The sequence below is a fragment of the Oryctolagus cuniculus genome, chromosome 5 (assembly GCF_051225735.1).
Source record: "Oryctolagus cuniculus isolate XC-2025 breed Fujian yellow rabbit chromosome 5, ASM5122573v1, whole genome shotgun sequence".
Classification (NCBI taxonomy): domain Eukaryota; kingdom Metazoa; phylum Chordata; class Mammalia; order Lagomorpha; family Leporidae; genus Oryctolagus; species Oryctolagus cuniculus.
This window is the reverse complement of record NC_142871.1, coordinates 15,213,642-15,230,198: the sequence shown is the minus strand read 5'-3', so window position 1 is coordinate 15,230,198 and position 16,557 is coordinate 15,213,642. Positions and strand designations below refer to the sequence as shown.

At 41.0% G+C, this 16,557-nt stretch overlaps 1 protein-coding gene across 9 annotated transcripts in view; it reads right to left on the bottom strand.

Annotated features, from left to right (window-relative positions):
* Positions 1-16,557, bottom strand: part of SYNE1 (spectrin repeat containing nuclear envelope protein 1) — a 551,459-nt gene that overhangs the window by 525,844 nt on the left and 9,058 nt on the right. The gene's annotated exons all lie outside the window — the stretch shown is intronic.

Here is a 16,557-nt window from a genome sequence, read left to right as displayed (position 1 = left end):
CCTGCAGTGCCAGCATTGCATATGGGTGCTAGTTCTAGTCCCAGCTGCCCCTCCTCTGATCCAGCTCTCTGCTATGACCTGGAAGAGCAGAAGATGGCCCAAGTGCTTGGGCCTCAGAACCCATGTGGGAGACCCGGAAGAAGCTCTTGGCTTTGGATGGGCTCAGCTCCAGCTGTTACAGCCATTTAGGGAGTGAACCAGTGATGTAAGACCTTTGTCTTTATCTGTAGTTTTGCCTCTCAAAATAAATGACAGCATCTTTATTTTGGGGCATATTTTTTGTGGAAAATACACATAAAAATGGATGGTCACAATAAAAAATTTGTTAAGCATATAGTTCAGTGGCATTAAGTACATTCACATTGTTGTACAATCTCCATCTCCAGAACCTTATCTTCCCCCCAAACTGAAACTGTACACATTAAACAGTGGCTATCCATTTTCCCTCTCCCTACCCCCTGGAAACCATTTTTCTGCTTTGTCTCTGGGTTTGACTACTCTAGTGGCCTCACGTACATGTAATTATTCAGTACTGTCCTTTTGCGACTAGCTTGTCACTTGGCATACTGTCCTCAAAGTTCATCCATGAGTGACATATGAAGCATGTGTCAGAATTTCCTTCCTAAGGCTAAGTTATACATATTCCATTATATGTTTATGCTGCATTTTGTTTATAGATTCATTAATGGACACTGGGGTTGCCTTCACATTTTACTTATTGTGAATATCTGTTTTGAATATTAGTACACAAGTGAATCTTCAAGATCCTGTTTTCAGTTATTTTGGGCAAATAGAAGTGGAATTGCCCAGTCATATGGTAATTCTAAAGTTAATTCCTCTTCTTTAAACTTTTGGAATCTTCCCAACATGATATACATATTTACAAGAGAAAATGTGATAACTCAATATATACAATACACAATGATCAAGTCAGGGAAATTAGCGTTTTCATCTCAACATTTATCATTTGTCCTCTCTAGTTGTTTATAAAATGTATAATGGGTCCAGCATTGTGACACATAGGATTAAGATGTCACTGTCATGTATCAGAATGCTGGTTCAAGTCTCAGATACTTGGCTTCTGATCCAGCTTCCTGCTAATGTTCCTGGGAAGATGGCTTAAGTGCCTGGGTCCCTGCCTCCAATGTGGGAGACCTGGATGGCATTCTTTGTTCCTGGCTTTAGCTTGTCCTAGTTTTAGTTGTTGTGGTCATTTGGGAAATAAACCAGGGGATAAAAAAGATCTCTCCCTCCCTCTCAAATAATTAAACCATATATTCATATGTATATTAAAGTAAGTTGTCATGAACTTTATCAACCTACCATGCTGTAGAACCCTGGAATTTATTCTACCTATTTAATGGTGATTCGCTACCTGTTATTCATTCTCCCTGTATTCCCCTCCCATTCCTTTTCTTAGTCTCTAGAGAAGACTTTTAGGATACCAACGTTTCTGGCTTTCACATGTAAGTGAACATTTGGTGTTAAGTTATCAAACAGATAATCAGAAATAAAGTAAATATTAGATTCACATTTCCTCTCAAACCAGAAACAGCTTTTTGATACTCAAAGTACTAATTATCCTTGAAACGTAAAGTGTGTCTAATATTCTCCACCAATAACCTAATCTACTTAAGAGTTATCTTGAGGGGCCAGCATTGCTGCACAGCATGGGAAGCTGCCTTCTACCACAAATGGCATCCCATATGAGCACTGGTTAAACAGACCAAACACTCAGAAACAGGTTTCTTGTGTTACCAAACAGAAATCTGTCTCCTTGTAATTTCCCTAATATACTTAGGAAAGCCCAAGATGGCTGCAGTACTTGGGCCTCTGCAGCCACATGGGAAATCCAGATGGAATTCTAGTTCCTGGCTTCGGCCTGGCCCAGCCGCAGTCATTGTGGCCATTTGGGGAATGAACCAGTGGATTAAAGGGCCCTTTCTCGGTTTCTTCTTCTGTCTCCATCACTTACTTTTAAATAAGTAAATCTTTTTAAAAATGTTTTAGGTAACAGGAATTAGTTATATCCAAATATATAAAAGCTCACATTAATATATATCTTGAACAACTGCCAGAAAAATGTACATTGTAGCATGTCTGATGGCTTGTAGTTAAGGCTAATTCAAAATTTCCATTGTAAAACTCCATTTGAAGCATTAATAGCAGCCCATTAAAATCAATTCCAAATTGAAATTCCATACCTAACTTTAGGAGCAGAAAGTCTATAGTTTAGAACAGAAACTTTGAAGATCTGCGTTTTAAAAGGTAAGGATATTTTTTATGATTGGGATTAAGATATGAGGCTTCACCGATTTAGAAATATTTTCTCCCTTCCTCTTGGAGTTATATGTGTTCATAGAATAATGCTTGGTTTTGAGTAAAATGGCCATAAAATGCTACTCAAGTAGTCCATATCTTTCCAGAACTTTTCATTTTGGATTTGGGAAGTGATAATTAGATACTATTCCTGAATGCCTTAGACTAGGAACAAAAGCCAGTTTTCCCTGGTATACAGAACAGGCCAATATTACAGACCTGTGGGATAAACACACTGCAGATGCACTGTGGGGAAGAAAGTGAGCATACCTCATCCTCCCACCTCCACGGTCTGTGGCTTGGCAGTGCTTGCAGGGAGAAGCCACAGTCTGTTGTCCCTGACCCTGTGGCCATCTGGAGTATGGCAAGAGGGGTTCCTTGGCAGTTCTGAGTGTGGCCTCATTTTAAAGCTTGAGAATGAAAACAAGGAGGGCTAGCGCCCAAGATGGAGAACTCGCATAGAGACTCCAAGGCTGCCTGGCATCACCGTGGGAAGAACTAAAAACAGCTAAAAGACTTATTGCAAAATTCACAAATTTAAGCAGCCAGGACACAGCTATCAGTTTCAGAGTTAGAGCCCTCAAGTGTAAGAGCACTTGGAGCATGGGATGTACTCAATCTATGTGTGTTGTAGGAATGGAACATCTGCTGCATGGCCACTCGCTACTACATTTCAGGGACAAAAGATCACACAATTGTACAGAAATCCTATAAAAAGGTTTTCAAAAGAGATAGTATCCTTAGTTTAACATTTACTAGTTCAGCTGATAGGTAAGGAGTAAATGGGAACTTTAGTGAAATGTTCACAATAGCCCTACTGAAGCAATACGTACAAACTGATGTGATGAGCTAGATTCTTTTTCTCCTTCCCCCTACAAAGGCACAACGTAGAGGTGAACTTCCTCATCTAACATCCATTCAACATTAAATGAATACTTACCATATTTTACAAAGCTGAACAAGAGGGCATTGCTAACATCAACAGTAGCTCCAACTATTTGCAATAAATATTCTAATTAGAGGTAAATAAAGTTCATAATTTTATGTAAATTAAGAACATATTAACAGACTTGTTTTTCAAGTGCGAACAGAGCTAGAAAGGTGATGTTTCTTAGTGCAGGATGTAATTTTACCATGAAGGAAACATTCCTTAAGAATTCATAATTCTGGAGATGGTTAAGAGATTCTAGGTTCTAGTCCTATCATAAATGCATGAATTTGTACTGTCTTTAGGAATCATATTAATCTAAAAATTGGAATTAGATAAGCTGAATTTTTTAACTTTTATTTAATGAATATAAGTTTCCAAAGTACAGCTTATGGATTACAATGGCTTCCCCCCCATAACATCCCTCCCACCCGCAACCCTCCCCTTATCCACTCCCTCTCCCTTTCCATTCACATCAAGATTCATTTTCGATTCTCTTTATATACAGAAGATCAGTTTAGCATACATTAAGATTTCAACAGTTTGCTCCCACACAGAAACATAAAGTGAAAAATACTGTTTGAGTACTAGTTATAGCATTAAATCTCAATGTACAGCACATTAAGGACAGAGATCCTACATGAGGAGTAAGTGCACAGTGACTCCTGTTGTTGACTTAACAAATTGACACTCTTGTTTATGGCATCAGTAATCACCCTAGGCTCTTGTCTTGAGCTGCCAAGGCTATGAATATCCATTTTAGTATTTTTTTTGTTCTAGTACCATTGGTTGAACTCTAATTAACACAGATAAGCTGATTTTTAAGATTTTTCCACCTAAAATTAGATTCTGTGTTCCAAGATATTTATATACACCATTGTCATATACAGACTTGTGTGTATATATATGTACACATATACACAATGCTAAGATGTCAAAGTAGTGTATTTTGAGAGAGTGGCAGAGAGAAGAGTATGCTTCCATCCACCAGTTCTCTTCCCCAAATGCCTGCAATGCCTGGAGCTGCACCAGGATGAAGCCAGGAGCCAAGAACTCCATCCAGATATTCCAGGTGGGTGGCAAGGACTCATGCACCTGCTGCCTCTTAAGATGTGCATCAGCAGGAATCTGGAAGCAGGAGTCAGAGCTGGGACTGGAGCCCAAATACTCTTATATGGTTTATGGGCATCTTGACGGTCCTCTTAAGCACTAGGCCAAGTGCTTAGCCACAAAGATTTTTACTATAACTAGCCATCTGCCAAATACTTATAAATATTTAATGGAGTCATGTATTATTACTATCATGTTAAAAATCAGAAAAACCTTGCTATGCATCAACATTGCCATGAAATTTTTTTTAAGTGAAAAGTCAAAAAGGTCCTGCAACCATTTCTGAGACCTAGAGGAGGCTCCTGGCTCCAGCCTGGTCCAACCCTGGCTGTTGTAAGCCATTTGGGGAATGAACCAGCAGACAGAGCTTTCTTCCCGCTCTTTCCGTCTTTCCCTCTCTCCCTCCTCCCCTTCTCTAACTCTGCCTTTCAAATAAAATCTTTATAAGAATACTATTTGTATAAACAGTTCTAGTCCAATTTTTTTAAAGATTTATTTGAAAAACAGTTACAGAGAGGTAGAGACAGAAAGGTCTTCCATCCGCTGGTTCACTCCCCAGATGGCTGCAATGGCTGGAGCTATGCCGATTCAGAGCCAGGAACCAGGAGCTTCTTCTGGGTCTCCCATGTGGGCGCAGGGGCCCAAAGAGTTGGGCCGTCTTTTACTGTCATCCCAGGCCATAGCAGAGAGCTGGATCAGAAGAGGAGGAGCCAGGACTAGAACCAGTGTCCATATGGGATGCCAGCGCTTAAGGCCAGGGTGTTAACCCACTGCGCCACAGTGCTGGCCCCTCTAATCTGATTAAACACACTTTATAGTAACTTGTTATAAAGATTAACAGTGATATTTAAGAAATTATTGATAGACAAGTATAACATTAGAAGGCAAGATGATGTCAGAACAACAGTTTGAGAACCATGAACTTGGAAATGATTGCTCATCATTTGGCCTGTTTAAAAAAAAAAATCAAAGCGACACATTCTTTACAGACTTCTTACAACTTCACTGAATACAGATTTTCAAATTTTTTGTATGTCGTACATCACACTTTTACAAATTTGACTATAGCGCTACTAATTGCAGGGATGAGAAATTAAAGGACTATCCTTAGTATTGGTATACTGAGAAATATAAAAAGTAACTGCTAGTTCCCCATGACTCATTATGGTCTAAACATTGATGAAAACTGTATATTAAAATAATGAACATTCAAAACAATCTTTCCTCTTGCAGAAACGTATAGACAAACTTCCAACTCACTGAATGATGATGAATTCATCTTTATGATTTTTAAACTATGATAATTATTATTAATAGTTTATGATTTAAACTATTTTTAAAATACTTAAGGATGTTGTCTTGAGTCTAGAAAGGTGATTTGTTAAGTGATAGATCCTCAGGTTCCCAGTGGATTTAGCCTGCAGAAAGTTTAGCTAACGGATCTCAAGAACTAGTGTTGAGGGGCCGGCGCTGTGGCGCAGCAGGTTAACGCCCTGGCCTGTAGCACCGGCATCCCATATGGACGCCGGTTCAAGACCCGGCTGCTCCACTTCCCATCCAGTGCTCTGCTGTGACCTGGGAAAGCAGTACAAGATGGCCAAAGTTCTTGGGGCCCTGCACCCGTGTGGGAGACCTGGAAAAGGCTCCTGGCTCCTGGCTTCAGATCAGCACAGCTCCAGCATTTGTGGCCAATTGAGGAGTGAACCATCGGATGGAAGACCTCTCTCTCTGCCTCTCTCTGCAACTCTTTCAAATAAATAAATCTTAAAAAACCATGAACTAGTGTTGAGTTCAAAACTGGGTTTGAGATTAGGTTGAGACAGTCATCCTCTGATGCTTTTATGGAAGACTGACTGCAAATATGATTTCAAACAGGTAAGGGCTTCTCTTAGCCCCATCCTTTGCCACCTCTTCTTGTGATAGCCCCAGTGCCCTCAGGGTTCCACATCTTCCAGACTCCGATGCCCTCTATTCTTGAGATTGGAGCCCCAGAGTATGTACTGTGACTTCGGTTTACCACTTTACTTCTCTAGAGTGAATAATGTCAATTCTGTTAATTCACTTGCAAAATAAAATATGAATTATAAGCCCCTTCCTAGTCAACAAGTGCCTTCCCATATATAAAACCAGGAACCTGTGCTTTTAGGAGTAAGGCATTTAACTCAGTGAAAGACCACACAGAAATAACTTAGATCATTTAGCAGCTTGCTACTCTGTTCAATTTAATTATATCTGTTTGCTTTAGTTGAAGTTTATCCATTCATTTATATAAAGTATATACTTATCCATTTATTGCCTAGCTTCTATTTTTTAAATTTTTTATTTATTTGACAGGTAGAGTTATAGACAGAGACAGAGACAAGTCTTCCTTCCATTGGTTCACTCCCCAAATGGCTGCTACGACTGGAGCTACACCAATCTGAAGCCAGCAGCCAGGTGCTTCCTCCTGGTCTCCCATGCGGGTGCAGGGGCCCAAGCACTTGGGCCATCCTCCGCTGCCTTCCTGGGCCACAGCAGAGAGCTGGACTGGAAGAGGAGCAACCAGGACTAGAACCCCCGGCACCCACATGGGATGCTGGTGCCGCAGGCGGAGGATTAACCAAGTGAGCCATGGCGCCGGCCTCTATTGCCTAGCTTATAAATTCTTACTATCTTCTCCAGTAGAACTCAGCTATCATGTTCACATTTGTGTTCAGAGGACTTGGGGACAGTAGATGACAAATTCATGAGTGTCCAGCTGAATGAATTGAGCACTTATTATAATGCCAGGATTATGCACTGCAGTTAATATTTAAGATTGAGTAAGACCCCTACCCTCAGTGTTCTAGTATATAAGTTGGACAGATGAACAAACCCTCGCAATCTGATGTCATTGACACATCTATAGATGTGTGATTCAGAGTAAACGTGGGAATCTCACTGTGGCTGCTAGTATTGGAAAAGGCTTCACAGAGGAGGCAAATTGAGCTGAATCTTGAAGCTTGAGAAACAGAAGGAGAAAGAAAATGGAAAAATACAGGAGGTCAGAAAGTGAGTAGAGGGTAAGTAGAAATGAAGATGGGGAAACGGTATTGTGGTGCAGCAAGTTAAGCCCTATACTGGAGTGCCAATTCAAGTCCTGGCTGCTCCACTTCTGATCCAGCTTCCTGCTAACATGCTTGAGAAGGAACCAGGGGATGGCTCAAGGCCTTGGGTCCCTGCCACCCATGCAGAGAATCAGGATGGTGTTCCTGGCTCCCAGCTTCGGCTTGGCCTAACTGGATTTGGATTGGAAGTAGAGTAGCCGGGACTTGAACCGGAGCTCAAATGGGATGATGGCAACTGTAGGCAGCAGCTTCACCCACTACACCACAGCACTATTGCAGCCCTTTTGGAAGTGAAGAATGGAAGATGTGTCTCTCCCCCTCTTACTTGTTTGAAAGGCAGAGTGACCATCTTAAAAATGAACTGAAGATAGTAAAAAGTGTCTTCAGTATCAGATTCCTATGTGTTAAAGGGGCATATTGAGGCATCTTGAAAGGTCTTTCTTGGGGCCAGAGCTGTGGCATAGTGGGTAAAAGCCGCCACCTGCAGTGTCGGCATCCCATAAAGTCACGGCTTGAGTCCTGGGCACCTCACTTTCAATCCAGCTCTCTGCTATGGCCTGGGAAAGTACTGGAAGATGGCCCACGTCCTTGGACCCCTGCACCTGTGTGGAAGACCTGCAAGAAGCTCCCAGCTCCAGATCGGCACAGCTCCAGCCATTGCAGCCATCTAGGGAGTGAACCAGCAGATGGAAGACCTCTCTCTCTGCCTCTCTGTAAGTCTGCCTTTCAAGTAAATAAGTCTTCAAAAATAAATCTTAAAAAAAAACAGATCTTTCTCGTTACAATATTGATACAGTCATGTTGAACTCACAGGTTGTGCTTATACTGTAAGAATTCCAGTTTTCTATGGGCTTTTCAGTAAGAAAAGCTCATATCAACCAAAATTAGACAAAATCAGATAGTGAGATCTCTCAGAAAAGGACAAGAGCTGAAAATGTAGGCCAGAAATATATAATTAGTGTAATTCTTAACAATAAACACTGTAGCTCACAACATACAGCAGTATAACCACCAGATTACAACACAATAAATCCCAAGTATGTCCAACTACTGAGTACACAAGTCAGCAATATGAAATAAACAGATAAAAAGGATTCAAACTGCCTGTGAACAACACTGGTGACTAACGTGAGGAGAAAGGAAGGAAGTGAACAGAGGACAACTAGAATTCAAGGCTATTTTTTTTTAAATGGGTGGGGACCTTTGTTTACCAAACATGAAAGATTAATTTCAGTAGAGGAAGGAATTGTTTGTTTTTAATCCAAAAGGTCATTGTGAATAAAACAGCGTAAGTTACCATAGAAACTATTTTTAAAATACTTAAGGAAACTTCATTATGTCCAAAGGATTCAAAATTTTATAGGCAGTCAACTTTTCCTCCCAGATGTTTAAGTAAATGAGTGAAAACAGAAAATTATTTCCTTGTCCTCAACATTATGGTAAAGCTGCATATATTCTTATGATTTCCCAGCCATTTAAAATAAATTCATGATAAGCTGAATACACATGATTAAAATAGCATAATTAAACTATAAACTGTCATAGCAACATCAGGAACCAGAAATTTAGGTGTGAATGTCACAAAAGACTATGTCAATATCCTTCCCAGTCCAAATTTGAAAGAAAAGACTCAATTCACATTCAAGTCTTTTAAGTGAAGAACTTATCACATGAAGTTTACGGTAATTTACCCCTTTTTATAGGTGTCTATTACCTTAAATCATAGTATTAATAAAACTAAGTTCATGGACTCCTGTGTGGTCTAGAATTGTTCTTATCCAGTTAACTTCTGAGAATCTGTATGGGGGCAATGGACAGGGCTATTTTTATTTTTCTAGAACTAAAATATGGGCACAGGCACTTATATGTATTCAAATGTGATATTTGCACATAAAATGCATAATATGGCCGGCGCCGTGGCTCAATAGGCTAATCCTCCGCCTTGCGGCACCGGCACAGCGGGTTCTAGTCCTGGTCCGGGCACCGGATTCTGTCCTGGTTGCCCCTCTTCCAGGCCAGCTTTCTGCTGTGGCCTGGGAGTGCAGTGGAGGATGGCCCAAGTGTCTGGGCCCTGCACCCACATGGGAGACCAGGAGAAGCACCTGGCTCCTGCTTTTGGATCAGCGCGATGCACCAGCCGCGGTGGCCATTGGAGAGTGAACCAATGGCAAAAGGAAGACCTTTCTCTGTCTCACTGTCCATTCTGCCTGTCCAAAAAATAACATTTTGCATCTTATAAACATAGAAACGTGCACATATAAACCTTAACAGCATTAACACAATTAACCTTTCCTTGGCTTCCAGATAGTCCTCCTCTTTTCCCACTCAGCTTCTTATATGTAGGCCCCTCCTCATTCCCTGACACCTCCTAATGTTCAATGCTTTGTTTCTTAAACCTCTTCTTTCCTATCTGCTCTTACTTCAAGGGGAACCTACTCAACTTTAAAAAAGTTTTCATTTTATTTGAAAGGCACACGTGCATGCGCACACACACACACACACACACACAAGGAGTCAGGAACAGTGTGCATCTCCTACATGGGTGGCAGGGACCCAAGTACTTGAGCCATCATCTCCTGCCTCCGAGGATGTGCCTTAGCAAGAAGCTGGAATTGAAAGTGAAGCCAGGACTCGAATATGGGATGTAGATGCCCCAAATGGCAAACTTCCATTGTTGTGTCCCTCCATATCTGTAAATCTTATCCATTTTGGCGATTTCAACACTTTTTTCCTAATTATATTTTTCCTTTAATCTGATATTCAACTCCTTTCTTAGATGTCTAAGATGTCTAACCAAGCATCTAAAATGTTTTTTTTTTTTTTGACAGAGTGGACAGTGAGAGACAGAAAGGTCTTCCTTTGTTGTTGGTTCACCCTCCAATGGCCACCACGGCCAGCGCACCACGCTGATCTGAAGCTGGGAGCCAAGTGCTTCTCCTGGTCTCCCATGCGGGTGCAGGGCCCAAGCACTTGGGCCATCCTCCACTGCACTCCCTGACCACAGCAGAGTGCTGGCCTGGAAGAGGGGCAACCGGGACAGAATCTGGCGCCCTGACCAGGACTAGGACCCGGTGTGCCGGTGCCGCAAGCAGAGGATTAGCCTAGTGAGCCGCGGCGCCAGCCAAAGCATCTAAAATGTACTATGTCCAAAATAAGCTCTTGATTTTCTCAACACTGCTTACCCCAACTATTTCCCTATTTCAAAGTGAAAGGGTCAGCTTTGTCTTAAGATTTGTTTATCTCTTTGAAAGGCAGCCTGGGAGAGATGAAAGAGAAAAATCTTCCATCTACTGGTTTGCTCCCCAAATGCCAGCACCATCTGCTGCCTCCCAAGCTCATCAGTAGGAAGCTGAAATGCAAGTGTGGGAAAGCCAGGACTCATGCCAGACACTCAGACATGGAAGTAGGCATCCCAAGCAGGAGACTTGAGCCACTGAGCTGCAATGTTCACCTCAGGACCAAGTTTCATTCTTGTCTTTCATATTCCAGCTCTAGTCAATCAGAAAGGTACTCAGGTCTCATCTTCAAAATATATTGATAATATGATCACCTCTCTTCCCATCTACTGTTTAATACTGAGCCCAAACCATTCTAGTTTTCCTGACTTATTTCAATAAGTCTTCCTGCTAGTTCCCCAAACTTTCAGCAATAATATGGTTTTTAATATTTACATTATAGCCACTCAAATACGAGGAAGTAGGCAGGTTACAGAATGTAACCTGGATAGTGTGTAGGACATAAGTACAAGTTTGACAGAACCTGCCCTAAAGATTTTCATAGTGTAGGTGGGTAGATTAGATGCATATATGTAACATGATGGAAGGTAATTCTCTAAGACTATTATAGTAGTGCTAAGAAGTACTAGAGCAATTTAGCAGAAGGATGAGAATTTCTCATTATAAGAGATAAAGCCTTCACTGAGGAAGTTGTGCCTAAACTGGGTCTTGAAGATAAGGTTTAGGAGCATAGATGTAAACTCATTGCTGATGCTGACCCAGAAACAAAGAGTCAGGGTATCCTCAGCGCGTGGTGAGTAGAGCCATGGGCTATGTAAAGATAGAGGAAGAAACGCAGGACAGGTAAGATGGAGTTATAGCAGAGAAGCTGACCCAAGAATTTGGATCTGAAATTGTGAGTTCAAGAAGTAATTTTACATATGTGTTTAATGTTCAATGTGTTTACATGTGTGTTTAACAGTCTTCAAAAAGAATAAATGTGGAGGCAATATAGAGGCATGCTTTATGTTTATAGGCTTTTCACACTTTGAGGCCTTCAACACCTTATATCAATTGCAGTAAGAGATTTACATACAATAATTTTGAAACAATTCAATTTACATTTAGTTAGTAGCCATAATATTAGTATTGCATTTATGAACTTTTTATTTTTGATTTAGCAATTTCCTATTCCTTAGAACTAGTATTTTGTAGGTCATAGAAGGCTCTGAGGGCCTCAGGCACTTTCTCCATAAATCACAATGGATAAAATAACTTGGTAAATAAAAGGGCTTGGGAGACAGAGCAGGACACAAATGTAAGTACCATTATCCACATGGAAATTCTAAGAATGGGTAAGAGATCTCTGGGAAGGAAAATGCACTTGAAGTGTTATTAAAATAGCACACACATCTGAGATGTCAATACAGTCATCTATTCAGGCAGATGTGTCCTTAAAGTGACTTGTGTGTGCAAATTCTATTTTTGGTTAAGAAATTCAGATAAAGGTTATTTAAAAATAGTGCAAATAATGTAGGCCTCAATTTAGAAGGTTTCTTTGCTTTTAAATGTCTTATTTTTTAATATTTTATTTGACAGACTTACAGTGAGGGAAAGACAGAGAAAAAGGTCTTCCATATATTGGTTCACACCTCAAACAGCAGCAATGGCCAGCGCTGGGCCAATCCAAAGCCAGGAGCCAGGAGCTTCCTCTAGGTCTCCCACGCAGGTACAGGGGCCCAAGGACTTAAGCTATCTTCTACTGCTTTCTCAGGCCAGCAGCAGAGAGTTAGATTGGAAGAGAAGCAGCCGGGACTAGAACCGGTGCCCATTTGGGATGCCAGCACCACAGGCGGAGGATTATCCTCCTGTGCTAGAGCGCTGGCTTTTTACATGTCTTGATTAGTTTTATCTTCATTAGTTTCTTCGATTGTTTACCAAATATTTAACTATGATGCTTCAATATGAAAACATCTTACATATTTAAATTTGAGATGCTATCATACAACATCCATGTAGAAATAAAGATCTTAACAGAAGTTCAGCCTAAATAAGTGAATGTGGCTTTTTAATGTATTATGGTTTTATAAGAGTCATAAAACTTAATCTCTCAAACCACTACAAAAATAAAGATGCCAAATTACTTTTACTGTTATTTTTCTACTTTTCAGTCAACTTTTGTTGGTTTCAGGTTTTCCTTAATATGGTGTATGAACATAGGAAAATAAACGTTTAACCAAAATGATTTGAAATGGGTAGTAAAAATATTGTAGAGGCCATGATCATTTTGCACTGAAAGGTTAGAAAACATAGCTGTCTCTAAGGAGAAAAATGTTGTAACTTTTTCTTCATTTGTTTCTTTCTGAATATATGCACAAGGTCTAGAAATCAACTTTTGCTTGCAATGAGTAATTATATTTTTAAGTAAACCACTCTAACATTTGTTTGAAAGTAAGAGAATGAGAGCACCGGGTTCTAGTCCCAGTCGGGGTGCCGAATTCTGTTCCGGTTGCCCCTCTTCCAGGCCAGCTCTCTGCTGTGGCCAGGGAGTGCAGTGGAGGATGGCCCAAGTACTTGGGCCCTGCACCCCATGGGAGACCAGGAGAAGTACCTGGCTCCTGCCATCAGATCAGCGCGGTGCGCCGGCTGCAGTGTGCCGGCCGTGGCGGCCATTGGGGGTGAACCAACGGCAAAGGAAGACCTTTCTCTCTCACTGTCCACTCTGCCTGTAAAAAAAAAAAAAAAAAAAAGAGGAACAGACAGCATTATTCAGGGGTTCATTCCGAAATGCAGTAGCTGAGTCTTCCGTGTGGGTGGCAGGGACCCGATCACTTCAACCGTTACTGCTGCCTTCCAGTCTATCTTGGCAGAAAATGAGTCAGGAGTTGGAGAAGGGAAGCAAACTCAGGCCCTCTGGTGTGGGATACAGGCTTCCTAATCTGTCTTAACCTGTAGACCAAATGTCTTCCCACCCATTTTAGCACTCTAGTATCTGCTATGGGTTAGATGTGGTTTGCGCCCCAAAGGCCCATGTGTTAGACATTTGCTCTTCAGTGTGGCGACGTTGGGAGGTAGGACAATTATAGCAGTGAGCCTAGTGTGAGGTCCTTAGGTCAGTTTGGACCATGCCCTCCGAAAGGGATTTTTGTGCAACTCCTTGTGGTTCTCAGGAAAGCCCCACTCAGGCCCTCCAACGTCCTGTGTTGAGCTTTGACCTTCTCCTGTGTGCTCGCATTATCTGCCATGGGATCCTTGCCAGAGCCTGCACTGTGCCGTTCCAGTCTCCCAAACCATGAGCTAAATGAATCTATTTTCTGTACAAAGTCAGCCTGCCTCAGATACATGGTCAGAGCAATGAGTCTGACTAACACATCCATCTGAAGCTTTTCTGACATTTACTACTTACTCTATAGAATTGCACTAGTGTTACCATCTCTTACAATAAAGAACAGGTATATTAACTCAAAAAACATTTAATATATTAACTTCTAATGAAAAATGTAGTCTATGGAATAAGTCAAAATACACATTTTGGACTTGGTATTCTGGCCGAGCAATTGTGGTATTGGGATGCTGGTTCGAGCCTCATTGCTCTGTTGCATATCCACTTCCTGCTAATGCACCCCAGAGAGTAGCAGCTGACGTCCAACTACTCAGAATTCTGATGCACAGCATGGAAGACACACATGGATTTCTGGGTTCCTGGCTTTTTCCAGTCTGGCCCAGCCCTGGCCTTTGTGGCTTCTTGGGGAGTGAATACTTGGATGGGAAGATCTCTCTCCCTTCCTCTCTCCCTTTCACTGTGACTTTCAACTAAATTAAAAATATTTTCAGCAAGTGTTGGGCAGAATATGTAAAACTACAAAAATAATCTAACATTGTCACTGTCTTACAATGTATGATCTGAAGAGTTTGTTCTTTGATGTATTATAAACTAAATTAATTGTAGACACCACTTGCTAAACGGATGGCTATAGTTAACCTTTAAAAAAAAAAAAGCTGGGGGCCATCTGACATATTGGGCTAAGCCTCCACCTGCAGCACTGACATCCCATATGAGTGCCAATTCTAGTCCCAGCTGCTCCTCTTCTGATCCAGTTCTCTATGGCCTAGGAAGTAAATAGAAGATGGCCCAAGCACTTGTACCCTGCACCTGCATGGGAGACCTGGAAGAAGCTCCTGGCTCTGGATAGGTCCAGCTCCAGCTGTTGCAGCCATTTGGCGAGTGAACCAGCAGATGGAAGACCTTTCTGTCTAACTTTACCTCTCAAGAAAATATATAAAAAAAGCAAAAGCTGCAGGGCCTGTGTTGTAGCACAGGAGGTTAAACTGCCTCCTGCAATGTTACCATCCCATATGGGCACTGGTTCCTGTCCTGGTTGCTCCATTTCCCATGCAGTGCCTGCTAATGAGCCTAGGAAAGCAGCAGAAAACATCCAAAGCTTGGGCCCCTGCCAACTGTGAGACACCCGAATGGAGTTCCAGGCTTCTGGCTTCAGCCTGACCCAGCTCTGGCTGTTATAGCCCTTTGGGAAGTTAAACAGCAGTTGGAGGATACCTCTCTCCCTCTTTCTGTAACTCTTGCAAAATAAATCTCTTAAAGCAAAAATGTATTACATGCACTTAAAGTTTTAATACAGCTATATTGTACTATTTTACTGTATTTGCTTTTAAGCTTATATTTGACTACAGAAATATTCATTATCCTAAGAGCAAATGAAACTGCATTGCAGTCTGACTGCTCATCCATAATTCAGAATCCAAGCCTAAAACATTATGCTCAAACAAGCACAATATTGGCAAAGGTGAAATATTGAACTGCTACAGTAGTAGCTAAATTATGTAGCAATCTGTGTGTGAACTTTGATTTCCTAGCAGTAGAAATAAAAATTAACAGAAAAATAATGAACAATTACTAAATAAGCAAGGTAGTAAAGTCAGGATCACATTATTCAAGGCTACATGTTCTTCATTAGTTATGAATAAGTCTGACAGTTCAACCCAAGAGGAAAAAAACCAGCAAGAAAAAACACACTAATTATCTATTCATGCAAAAACAAGATGAAAGAAGAACCTAGAACAATGTTCTCAGATTTAACTTTGAAAATAGCAACCCCAGTTTGTTTAATAGAAATTTCTCTCTTCAAATAAATCTTTGTTTGGCCTAGTTATTTGGCAGTAATGCTAGCCCTCTATTTAATGGGACCTTGGTCATTTGTTTGGAGGGACCAGCAGGTAAGTAGCGTTCCTAAACATGGTGACCAAAGACAGACTGTAGCCCCTGTTTAAGCTTAAAGCAGCCGTAAGGTTATGCAATGAAAACAGAGCAGGAGGCACACACCTTGCCAGCTACATCAGTAGAATTCATCCAGATAAATTGGATACCAGAAATACCTAGCAGGCCAGTTTCACTTCCTGCCTTTTTACGTTGGTTCCAATAATATAATACCAAGAAATATTATATTACTGGTTGTGCAGACCTTATATACTGTAGGCAGCAATAATGTACACATGAAGCAATTGATGCTAAGGTCTAATGATAAAGACCTAGTGCTGAGGAATTCTACTTCCTGGTCAGGTATGCTTATGGCATGGCTTAACTATTTTGTAGAAAGGAAAAATAAAGTACAGTCACATCATTATGTCATAAAATTGATAATTTTATACAACACAATATAAAAAGCCATTAATATTCCTCTCAAACTCTGGATGATTAGAAGAGTCTGCAACAAATATTTAACAAAATATCAGGTTGTGCCTTCTCATCCAATTTTGTTCCAAGATTATTTAGACAGTTCACCCTATCATAGCATTCATACTTTAGCTTCACAACAATCCTTACTGAGGAGCTAAGCCAAATGGAAACAGCCCATGTTTTGCAAAGGAGGCAGCTAGACAC